At 39.4% G+C, this 10233-nt stretch overlaps 1 long non-coding RNA gene across 1 annotated transcript; it reads right to left on the minus strand.

The window, feature by feature from the left end:
• Positions 1-1112: 1112 nt before the first annotated feature.
• Positions 1113-2195, minus strand: LOC145421869 (uncharacterized). Its single transcript, XR_013903243.1, has 2 exons — positions 2009-2195; positions 1113-1473 (listed from the first exon to the last, which is right to left on the minus strand). It is a non-coding gene; the product is annotated as an uncharacterized LOC145421869 (long non-coding RNA).
• Between the last annotated feature and the right edge of the window lie 8038 nt (positions 2196-10233).

The following is a 10233-nucleotide window of genomic DNA, read 5'->3' on the forward strand; positions in this document are numbered from 1 at the left end:
CAAGCACTCATATATATACAAATAATTTAAAAAGTTCATTTACCTGTTACTACACCAAATCCAGTCGTTGGTACTTGCTGGCTTGTGTAGCCACTAGGTAACAAAAGCTCAACACTGTGCCTAGAATTCTGGAGCACTTCTTGTCTTTTGTAGGTGTTTTGGAGTTTTTACGTGCTTCTGAGCTTTTACGTGTTTTGCAGTTTTTACGTATTTTGGAGTTTGTACGTGCTTCAGGGTAGTTAGCAATGCTACACACCTGTTACTCTAGTCTGTATTATGTAATGATTCAGCACTCCTTAGGTTTTGTTATACATTTTTAGACAGCGATAAGATCAGCTACACACTCCACAGAGGCCCAGAGTTACTGTTAATATAAAAAAATGTAATGCTGTCCTTTGAGATTTTAGCATTTAAGACTATGAGTGTAATAGATCTAAAACTGTTTAAATCTTCAGAACCGTCTACAGTCAGGTGACATTGAAACTAAAAACAGCAGCAGAAGGTTTCAGTAATTTCAGTAACTAATTTGTTCTTTTCATTTAATAATAGAGTCTATATTATATCAACAGCTACATTCACCCTGGAGAGAAACTAGTGAGGCAGACCATGAGGACTAAGCTGGGTTTCTGGGACCAGAGGTTTGGAGAAAGGTCTTTCCTTTCTTTCATCATCCCAGCTGTCCTGTGCCAGATATTCTGTTGACCAACTGAGAGTCTTCATTTAAGAAACACCAGGAAGACCGAAGCTCATGGCATTGATCAAGCGGGACTCATCATCTTCACCAGCAGCTCCCTCACAGGGAAATCGTCAGCACTCCTCTGTAGGCCCGCCCCAGGAGATGGATAAACCCAGCATTTCATGAACACTGTGATGGAGACCATTGGTTTGTGTAACGTTATAAATACTCGGATACTCTCCAGAGTCTCCGGACTTTTACATAAAGATATTATATTCAGTCCTGTAGAAAGTTATATATTTAAAAATATATTATCCTCTCTGATTACTCTGGTATGAATAACTCTGAATCACTTTATGGTAAATAACACATTATCTGCAAAAAACTGAAAGAATTCCAGATGACAAGTTTATAGTTAAACATACAAGTGACGACCTTTGACCTTCATCAGGTTTTATTTAATCGTGTCAGAGAAACTCAAACGTGCTCTTCATGCAGCTGAGTACATAAAGTGTTTAAAATGGAAGCTGTGCAGGTCTGAGATCAGCAGCTCTCTGAAACACCAAACAGGTCCTGTTAATGCTGATATACAGTGACACAGCTATGGGTGATTAATCCTGTTGACTTTTTGTCTTTAAATGTATCAATAAAACAGCTGCAGCTTTCACTACAGCACATGTGGTACTTTAACCTTTGCACTGTTTTCATCAGTTAATTTTGCAGTTAACATGTGAACATGTTGGATGATCTGTCTGCTGTCATTGGGTGGTGCTGAGGTCTGAATCTGAGGGCAGCTCCTGTAATCACAAATAGAACAGAATCATCACAAACTGAATTATAAAATTTATCTCTTAAATCTGAAATAAAGCTGATCCTTCTGTCCTCACACACTCAGGATCTTTAGCTCTTCTCTTACATTTTTTTTCAGTTCTACAGTTTAATCCACAGTTACAGATTAATGAGGAGTTACTGAGGTACAATCTTAAAATTTTTAAAAAAAATGGTGTTACTGTCTTTACACATGTGGAGACTGAAAACATGCTGTTGTTTGCACATATTTAATAATCAGCTCTGCACAGGAGCTGAAGCAGAGTGCAGCCTGTTGCTTTTACAGTATAACACTTGTAATGAAAGTACAGTAACGATAATTAGTTACTGACGTTTCTCTTGATTTCTTTAGTCAGGGTAAATTCATTCACCTGCACGGGTTAGCTAAACGAACTTTACAAAACAAGTTTCCCCGACAGCCGAGTGCTCATCTTAGCTAGCGAGGTCCTGAGACCTAGCTAAGGACGGTAGTTACGGATTAGCTTACAAACACGTTTAACTTACCGAAAAAGTGCAGCGGGGCCTCGGGTCCTTATGTCGGTCGGGTAGTCCAGTTTACTGAAAAACACCTCAGGCTGTCAGGTTAAAACAATCAGGCGTGTTTTCGTAACGTAAACGCTGGCAGTCCTCTCAGAGCCTAAGCTCTATCTGCTATTCCCGAACAGAGATACGCAAGTTTCTCCGTAACTGCAGCTGTCAGTCAAAGCTGTTATGATGACGTTACACCCCAATTTAACATCACCGCGGTAGGAATTAGAATCAAACTTATGGGAAAGGAGACCCCTTGGACATAAATCAGCGTGGTGAGAACTATTGATAACAAAAGAAAGAATCTTTGGAAAAAGTTTATCTTAGGAGAATTAATTTATTTTAGTCTGACCCTAGTCCCATCCGCTAACATAGAGGAGGCGGGGTTTATGACATATACTGCAGTCAGACACCAGGGGGCGATAGAGACGTTTTGGCTTCATTTTTGGGGTGCTGTCGCATCGACCATCTTTTATACAGTCATTGGTTTATACGTGCTTCAGAGTTCGTACCTGTTTTGAAGTTTGTATGTGCTTTGTCTCTAGGGACCACCGTAAATATACTTTTATTTATTCACTCCACATAAAATGTAATAAATAACTCATATAATACAAAAACAAACTATTCACGTTCCACTTTTAACTATTTCAATTTTCAGCTTCTTCTTTTAAATACATTTAAAGTGAAACAACACAAAACACTGCAAACCACAACACAATTAAATATAAATTAAAATATGAAAACAAAAAGAAATGGTAAATGGCCTGTATTTATATAGCGCTTTACTCGTCCCCAAGGACCCCAAAGCGCTTTACATATCCAGTCATCCACCCATTCACAGACACATTCACACACTGGTGATGGCAAGCTACATTGTAGCCACAGCTGCCCTGGGGCGCACTGACAGAGGCGAGGCTGCCGGACACTGGCGCCACCGGGCCCTCTGACCACCACCAGTAGGCAACGGGTGAAGTGTCTTGCCCAAGGACACAACGACCGAGACTGTCCAAGCCTTGTAACCTTCCGATTACAAGGCGAACTCCCAACTCTTGAGCCACGATCGTCCCCAAGAAGATGCACCTTCTCTGTCACATGCATGAATAAACTTTCTGAGTCCTTTATCATCCACAACTGAAAATAGTTGTGGATGATTACTATACCTTTCTAATGTGACATTGTTGTCCCTGGCTCTCTTTCTCTGTCTCTCCCTCCCACTCTGTTTCTGTGCAACTACCACCCCTCCCCCCTCTTCCCAGCGCAAAGCACAAGGCTGGCATGCGGAGTGAAGCGAAAAAAAAGTGCGAGAGAGAGAGAGAGGGTGAGAGAAAGAACCATTTTAGTGTGAAGCCTTTAGTTATTAAACTCAAGCCAAAGGCTCAGTCATTAAAGACGTTTCTGAATTATTTGTGGCAAAGCAGAGAAGACGAGAAACATGCACAACATTATTCCAGTCTCTCAATCAGTGAGCCTGAAATTTACGGTTAGTGATGAACCTCAGAGAAGCACGACACACAGAATCAACCATTCGAAGACATTGAGCAGAAGCATTCATATATAGAATATCACCATAATCCAGCACAGGCAAGAATGTTGCAGCAACAAGCCGCTTCTTTGTATTAAAAGAGAAACACAACTTATTTTGAAAATAAAATCTCAGTTTTAACTTCAGGTTTTTCACAAGATTCTCTACATGTGGTTTGAAGGTAAGCGAGTCATCAATTAAGATTCCTAGATATTTATAGGTGTGAACCAACTCTATTTTATTACCTTCAAGAGTGGTTACTGATGGGATTGTTTGGGCTCGTCTCCTTGATTTAGAAAACAACATGATCTTTGCTTTGTTTGCGTTGAGAACAAGTTTAAGCTGAAATAATGAGTGCTGGACAGCAAAAAAGGCTTTCTGCAAGGAGTCAATGGCTTGGACAAGAGTTGAACCACAGCTGTAAATAACTGTATCGTCAGCATAGAAGTGCAAGTTTGCATCTGGCACATGTAGACTAAGATTGTTTACGTAAATGATAAATAGAAGGGGACCTAATACAGAACCCTGTGGCACTCCGTTGTGCACTGTAACAAAGTCAGAACATAGACTGTCAGATTTATTGCACCGAGTCCTGTTACTGAGGTAGTTTGAGAACCATGCCACTGCTCTCTCAGAAAGTCCTGACTGGAAGAGTCTAAGTTTTAAAATACAATGATCAACAGTGTCAAATGCTTTTGCCAAATCAATAAAAAGGGATGCACAGTATTGTTTTTTATCAAGTGCAATAGTAATATCATTTACCACTCTAATTGCAGCTGTGATAGTACTGTGATTCTTCCTAAAGCCTGATTGATATTCAGATAAAATGGCATTGGTGTGTAAAAACTCCTTTAACTGCTCACACACAAGAGCTTCAAGAACTTTGGTCAGCACAGATAGATTAGATATTGGTCTGTAATTAGTTAACACTGCTGGGTCGCCCCCTTTTAATAGTGGAATAACAAAAGCTGATTTCCATACTGAGGGAATTTTATTCGTATCCAGTGTGAGGTTGAAAAGTGTTGCGACAGTCAATAAATGTGGTAAAGCTACAGCTACATAATCTTTGGTGAATTTAACTACATGTCCACTCTCACCAGTTTCTTTTTGCTCTCTCTCTTTGCTGTCTTCACCCTGCGCTCTCTCTTTCTCTCCCTCTCTGTCCTCTCTCAGTCTTAAAACTTAAATGTTACAGTGAATAAAAGGCATATGGATTTGGAGCTGTACTGTAAACAAACACTGAAGCCCAATTGCTTGAGCAGCCCCAAAAAACAGTTTTAATTCACCTATGCCCCATAGCAAATGCCTTTCAAGTTTCAAGTGAGACCATGCTTCATGAGCTTTTTTTTAGTTTCAAAAAGACATATATATGAATTTACAGACTCCCCAAGGTCCATGTCAGCTGAAAGGACAGGGTAACCTGGGCCTGGACCCCTGGGAGCCATTCATCACACAAGTATTGACTTGGGACGACAACGTTTATGAGTAAGTCAAATATGTTAATATCTCTATAGTTAGAAATAAAGCATGAAACAGACAATGTCATGACATTAAACAAAAAAAATGGCAATAAGATGTGGACAGCCACTTTGAGGCCCACAGTGGTTGAAATGTTATGACTGAGGCCACGATTGTGTTTTGATGCTCTAACAGTCTCCTGCTGGCAGGTCAGCAGTCACGGCTTGGATCCAACCTCCACCATTTCTAACTTCCTCTGTTCCTCCTCCAGGTTTCTTATCTCAGTTCTTCTCTGTCCACTGTGAGACTTCATATATTATGATGAGTCACATCTACCTCGGGAGCAGGCTGTGTTGGTACAGTCATGCCTTAAGCCTCCCCGGTAGTCAGATTTATCAGTGTCCTTCAATGGTCCCTCTGCTTGTGCTGCTTCTTGTGTTGTGGATGTTGTTTCTGTCGCTTGGTGAATTGTCATACCACTTTCTCAGATTGCACTTGTCAGCGATGTTAACCTAGAACCTAGAAATCATCTTGGCTGCATGTTGGAAGATGTTGTGACTGTAAGGTATGAAGCCCCTTATTGCCAGTTGTCTTACGTTTTCCACTGCTCCAATGATAGTGACGTTACGTTGAAGTTAATGCTCATAGCGAACAGGAATGGTGACCATCTCTTTCTGTAGGTAGTCTTTGGCCTTGAAGTGACGCTTGAACCCTCTCAGGTAACTGCTGATTATTCCCTTGATATGGTTTGGGATGTGATAGTGCTTCAGTGCTGTTCTGAGAAGATTGTGAGGAATTAGGCGAGTCCAGCCAGACTGCTGTCAGATTTCTTTGACCTGGCTTTCATGTATAATCTTGCTCAGGACCAGGGCCATTTTTTTTTACATTTATGAGGCAGCAGACTAAGAAAAGATGCTTAGACCCACTTCTTACCTGGCTATAGCCTCTAGGTTATCCAGCAGAAATGTTTTTCACCAATGCTTTCCCAAGGCAAGTGAGAGTCGTCATCTCTCCAGCACGTTCTCTCCCAGTTACACATGCAGGATCCATCCTCGTCAGATGTTCTACTCTGAGTCATCCTAGATGAACAAGCTCCTCACTCGTCTCTATGTTCCTGAAGTCAACTTGGGCAGCTGGGGATGTGGCTGCCAAAGCCACTGACTGCTACTTGATCTACAAAGCACCAGACCATTATAGCTCTCTCTGCCCACACAGGAGGGTGGACGCATGAATCTTGTTCTGGGTAGGCCCGACCTGGCCCAGTGGGCTAAGGCTCGGCCACTCAGTGCTCATTTGAATGACACTTAATCTAACCCACCGCTGAAGACCATTTTGTGTTGGGAGGTCCACCAGAAAAAGTTTCTGTCGACAACACAGGTCTTGGGAACATGATTAGATGGTGATGGATGGAGGGGTTATTACAGTAAATCAGTGCAAAATATTAGACCGTACAAAAATAAATCTAAAGAAAGCAAAACAACATAAATCTGTGCAGACAGAATTATCAATATGTTCAGAAAACCAGCCTGAAAGGCTTGGAAATAATATGACAGTAAGTAAGTTTAACACCCCCCCAAACAAACCCAAAACATCCATTTGTAAGAAAACCATTTACTTTGCCATTACTCCTTGAATAGTTTTACAATGCTTTAACATCAGTTTAAATGGGATTTTTCTGATTTAACATTATCTTGAAATAAAGTGTTATCTCTTTTTAATTCAAATGTGATTTTTTCACATTTGTAAAAAGCAACCGCTGGAAAATAAAAAGCATCATCTTATGCAGCTATTCTTTCAATAAATTCAAAAAGCCACAATTTTCCACAAAATAGACCCAGCCTTATTTCAATTGCAGACTCTCAAAATTGTGCACCATTCTGCTGACAGCTGTTATGTTTTAGGACATTCATTTTCTGGATAGACCTGTCTTTATCTACTTGTAATCCCAAAATGTAACAATTTATGTTCAGAGTTACTTTTGCCCTCATGACATTTTGTATGTCCTCACAGTGGGACACAGAAAATAAATTTGACTCAAACAAAAAACTAAAGTCACACAATGAAAACAATGTTACCTTTGATTCCAGCCCACATCTAAGTTCCAAGCTCAACAGACAGCTGTGTTTACACCATGTATTCAAGAGTTAAACCAACCGGTTACAGGTGGACATTTTAAAAGCAGTGATGTCCTAGTCCTTGAACTTTAAATGGATCATTGTATTGTAGAAAACAAATATTCAACCATGTAAAAGCCTGAAAGGAAACTCTGTGACCATTATTCACTGCACAGAAGAGCAGTGGCTCTTTGTAGTGCCTTAAACCTGGATTCTTTTTAGCCAGCAGAGGGCGACTCCTCTAATTGTAGATAAGTGTAAGGAAAATGGCCTTTCACTTTTTTAATCTGTAACCTCAGTTATACTTAAGATTGTAAGTAAAGCTTTAATAAATAGAACACAGTGCTCATTTATGATATTATTATGCCCCCAGTCAGTTTAAAAAAGAAACATAGAATAGGATCTACCTTCAGTTCTAGCCAGTAAGCCCTGACGTGCAGGGGTGGATCTAGAGAAATAGTCCTAGGGATGATGTGAGGGTGGAAATCCCATGGGGTGGCAAAATCAATGTGCAGGTGTTACATTCTGTAATATTTATTAGATATGCTTAAAATACACCAAATGCAGTAAGTATACACATGTTTCATATAAACATGGTCAGTAACCTTCTTATTGGCTTTAGGCCAAATAATAAAACATTTCCGTTACATAAAAAATGTGCATTTTGATTAAATAAAGATGTAGCTCAATAAATATAAAATCCAGAATACTACACAACATGAGGTGGATCAGTTGGAAATACAGTTTTTCTAATTTCAGTTTCACATTCTTGCGTTAGAAAATAATCAAACTGTTACATGCTTACTAAATGTCAGGAATCTGCACTGTCATGACCAAGTTTTTCACCAAAAGGTAGTTGTTTTTTTTTATGATATATTGGGTTATGACACTCACCTTCATTCAATTTCCAGAGTGTAACAATCAGCCACCTGTGCTGAATCTGAAATGCCCATGATGGTGATTCAAAATATGTTCTGGCACAATCACAGATTGTTGCTACTGACGACAAGAAATACATTTTTAATTTTTTGAATCTATATTGAATTTTAACTGTCGCTAGGCTCAAAGTGTTAATGTTAGCTTATTTTAATAAAAAAAACAAAACAAACATTGTCATATGTCAGAGGATTTGCTTTTTTTGATACAGCTATGATGACACTTGCAAAACTGAGAAAAGAAAAAGAAAAAAGATCCAAGGCTCTCTATCTTCTTTGCTGTGTGGGTAAATATAACACAATACCACTTGGTGGCAGCAAGCAAGCAGGTAAATGCAAAGCATGAAAAGATTTTTCCAAAAAGCTAATTAAATACTCATTATTGACATACTGAGCTGTAGTAACTAATTGTTTCTTACAGAGCAAAGTAATCTGACAGAATGTGATGTGTTTGATGGCAGAAAACAACAGGAGGAAATCACTCTGGACAGGAGAAGACATTGGCATTGATAAAGAACATACAATAAAGATGTGAATAGGTGTCACTAGGTAAGTCCATCAGGTTGATTGAAATGCCAGTATTAAATAGAATAATTATAGGCTAAATTCTGCTGGTTTTGAGTAATATCTCAGCAGTTTCATTGTATTTGAGTATCACCACAAGAAAGTGACTGTGAATTCTTTTGGTAAAACTTTGTAAAGCACAACAAGATCAAAGTTTTGTTATAACCTTTAGCAGCACAAAGGTGAATAGAGATTAAAACTTGTTCGGTAATCACATAGATTATAATCTATGAAATTTCTACATTCGATTAGTTTGTCGTCATTTCTTTACATCTGAAGTAGAATATATCAGAGGGGTTCTTCATCTTCCGACTTACAAGGCGGTGGAAGGCATGCAGCCACTGACTGCTTTAATTATTAATAAAAGGTAAAGGAAACAAAACTCAAAGTAGTATGCAACAGTGTTCCTACCTAAAGAAAAACCTCCGCTCATAGCTTAAGGTCTTGTGTTTGATTACACAACCACCACACGTTCCGTCTCCAAACAGGGATTCAGTTGCTCTTCCTGGGTGATACTATTACAGTTTAAGAACACTCATATGTCATTTCAGCATGAACTCCTATAAGGTTTTTGGGAGTCAGAGGGTAACAACCTGTTCTGTTACTTAAGTAAAATGATATGTTGTGTAATTTAAAAATTTGAGTGCAAATTAGACTTCTGCACTTCCTCTTGGCTCTTGGAAAATCTAGCAAATCCCATGATTTGGTAACTTTGGGAATTTCAGATCGGGAGGACACTCCTGTTGGCTGTTCTTTAAATGCTGATGCTCCTGCATATCAAGGGAGCTCTTCTTCATTTAGCTTGCTCTGAGGACAGTTTCCAAGGACAGTTTCCTGATAAAGAATGTAGGGTAATTAACGAGAGCAGCCTGGAGGATATGGATTAGGAAAGCAGGGAATGAACAAAGGAAAAAATGTCAATACTATGAATTATTTGTCCCATTTGAGACTCCACCTCCCAAAATACAGTAAAATTGAAAAATATATAGTTAACTTACAAATGACAACAACTGGTAATTAAAGAATGTATAACAGGGTGAAATATAAAGCACTGTTCAGTGTTCAAACTCATTTGTGATAGGCCATGAAGTTGTAGCCAAAGGTTTCTGTGGGTGTTTGAGAGCCATTTTCTTTGTCCATCTTGAAGTCATCAAGTCTGAAGTAGAGTTGGCCTTTCACTTTCACCCTCATGCTACTTTTTGCATGTTTTCTCAACCACTGCTGTTTCCTTCACCCAAGGGTGGATCTGTGACCTCCAACAGAAACGCCAGCTCGACCTTCCTGCCAGCATTCCAGCACACACACATACACACAACCACTGTGGTTCCGAAAACAGCAGAAAGGGTAAACGATCATAACAAATAAATCAAGAAAGAAAAAATAATTAAAGCCGATATGCTTTACAGTTTATTTTCACCTCTGAACACAGGGAGCATACAGGGCAGGGAGATGAAAAAGAAACACTGTTCTGACATTTTATGGCAGGGTGAGCAAGCACACCTGCAGAGACACAGAAAGGAAGAGAGAGAGAGGGGAAGAGAGAGAGATAAGAGTAGAGCAAAGTAGCGAGAGAAAAGAGGTGGAGCAACACAGAGTAAAGAGCTGCTC

This window comes from Astatotilapia calliptera, chromosome 18 (assembly GCF_964374335.1).
Source record: "Astatotilapia calliptera chromosome 18, fAstCal68.1, whole genome shotgun sequence".
Taxonomy (NCBI): domain Eukaryota; kingdom Metazoa; phylum Chordata; class Actinopteri; order Cichliformes; family Cichlidae; genus Astatotilapia; species Astatotilapia calliptera.